The sequence below is a fragment of the Pieris brassicae genome, unplaced genomic scaffold, assembly GCF_905147105.1.
Source record: "Pieris brassicae unplaced genomic scaffold, ilPieBrab1.1, whole genome shotgun sequence".
Lineage (NCBI taxonomy): Eukaryota > Metazoa > Arthropoda > Insecta > Lepidoptera > Pieridae > Pieris > Pieris brassicae.
The window spans coordinates 1-2,500 of NW_025576214.1; the positions used below are offsets into that span (position 1 = coordinate 1).

A 2,500-nucleotide genomic window follows, 5' to 3' on the forward strand; every position below is an offset into this window, starting at 1 on the left:
TACTGCACGCCAATACACATACATAATAAAATGAAAATCGTCTCTCTCTCGCTCGCTCTACGAGAAACATTCGACGTCCGCTCCAATGCCGACGCGGACTATTGCTCTCGGTATAGATGTGGAGCGAAACAGTCGTGCGCACAGCGTCGACTCGTTCTCGTTGCCGCGCGTCGTTCGTCTCAAATAGACACGAACGACGGACGAGAGAGAATAGAATGTGTTCTTGTTTTTGTGTTTGTGCGAAGTGTGAGAATATTATATACATATATTCGCGCATGGATGATATAGATATGGGTATGGATTTTCGGAGGAAATTATATCAAATTCGTATTTCGAATGCGAGACCGCCGAGATCTTTCCCAGCTCTCTCTCTCTCTGTGTGTGTGGTGTATAGTACATTTTATATATCTCTCTTGTGTCAACACAAAATAACAAAGAATATACATACTACTCCTCCTCATATTTTATATAATATAATATAAAATTATATTATAGCACCGCGTTCGCAGACCGTATGGTGATGTTACCAATCGACCAAGATTTGGGACCGTCTCCCCCGGTGTTATCTGTGATGTTAAAAGAATACGCTTCTAGGCACACCTCAACGCAGGGCGCCTAGCGTGTTCGACACGTGCGCGGTCGCCACGGCGACCGTATATGTAAAGAATGTATAAAAGAGGACGCACACGCGCCCATCGTCGAAACGGTGTGCGCAGCGTCGTGTTGGAATTTATCCCTCAAGCTCCGGGCGTTGATCGTATCTAGTGCGAATCATGCGTGTGTGTGCGCATGTAATTGCCAGCCGAGTTTTAATATGTTTACAATAACGTATTGAATAAAAATTGAGAAGTTGCGTTTAGATGAATGTTCAATTTTCAAATTGTCACAACATCGATTCCCGCCCGCGGGGTCGTGTTCGTTGCAGTTTTATGTCCCTCACAGTGGTCGAGCATCGTTGTACATCACCTCGTTGCGAGATCGTGACGGGACGGCCGCTCGTAGACCGGTCAAAGTTAGTCTATCGATATGAAGCGCGAACGTCGCGTCGCGTGCAAATTCGACGCGTTACGTTCACGCGTGTCGAGAAGGCGCGCGCGCAAGCGCGCGCCCCTCGACGCCGCCGAGCCAGCGGCTCGCCGAAGCCGCGTGACCGCGGTGTAGGCGTGTCGTTTGCGTAAGCAGCTCCCTGGTTGATCCTGCCAGTAGTTATATGCTTGTCTCAAAGATTAAGCCATGCATGTCTCAGTGCAAGCCGTATTAAGGCGATACCGCGAATGGCTCAATATATCAGTTTTGGTTCCTTAGATCTTACTCAGTTACTTGGATAACTGTGGTAATTCTAGAGCTAATACATGCAATCAGAACTCTGACCAGTGATGGGATGAGTGCTTTTATTAGATCAAAACCAATCGGCGGAGGGCCATGCGTCCGAAGTCGTTAATTTTGATGAATCTGGATAACTTTTGCCGATCGCACGGTCCAGTACCGGCGACGCATCTTTCAAATGTCTGCCTTATCAACTTTCGATGGTAGTTTCTGCGACTACCATGGTTGTCACGGGTAACGGGGAATCAGGGTTCGATTCCGGAGAGGGAGCCTGAGAAACGGCTACCACATCCAAGGAAGGCAGCAGGCGCGCAAATTACCCACTCCCGGCACGGGGAGGTAGTGACGAAAAATAACGATACGGGACTCTTACGAGGCCTCGTAATCGGAATGAGTACACTTTAAATATTTTAACGAGGAACAATTGGAGGGCAAGTCTGGTGCCAGCAGCCGCGGTAATTCCAGCTCCAATAGCGTATACTAAAATTGTTGCGGTTAAAAAGCTCGTAGTTGCATTTGTGCGCCGCGCTGTCGGTGCACCGCATCCGCGGTGATACTGACACGTCTGCGGAGCATATCGTCGGTGAGCCGGCGGTAAAACGCCGGTTCAATATCAAAATCCTATCGCGGTGCTCTTCGGTGAGTGTCGAGGTGGGCCGACAATTTTACTTTGAACAAATTAGAGTGCTCAAAGCGGGCTCAAAATGCCGCTTGAATATTTCGTGCATGGAATAATAGAATATGATCTCGGTTCTATTTTGTTGGTTTTCAGAACTCCGAGGTAATGATTAATAGGGATAACTGGGGGCATTCGTATTGCGACGTTAGAGGTGAAATTCTTGGATCGTCGCAAGACGAACATCAGCGAAAGCATTTGCCAAAGGTGTTTTCATCAATCAAGAACGAAAGTTAGAGGTTCGAAGGCGATTAGATACCGCCCTAGTTCTAACCGTAAATATGTCATCTAGCGATCCGCCGACGTTACTACAATGGCTCGGCGGGCAGCTTCCGGGAAACCAAAGATTTTGGACTCCGGGGGGAGTATGGTTGCAAAGCTGAAACTTAAAGGAATTGACGGAAGGGCACCACCAGGAGTGGAGCCTGCGGCTTAATTTGACTCAACACGGGAAATCTCACCAGGCCCGGACACCGGAAGGATTGACAGATTAACAGC

At 48.2% G+C, this 2,500-nt stretch overlaps 1 non-coding gene across 1 annotated transcript in view; it reads left to right on the forward strand.

Annotated features, from left to right (window-relative positions):
- Window positions 1–1,183: 1,183 nt before the first annotated feature.
- LOC123719771 overlaps window positions 1,184–2,500 on the forward strand; it is a 1,906-nt gene continuing 589 nt past the window's right edge. Inside the window, exon 1 of the ribosomal RNA XR_006755870.1 lies at window positions 1,184–2,500. This exon is cut by the window's right edge and continues 589 nt beyond it. This is a non-coding gene — a ribosomal RNA (small subunit ribosomal RNA).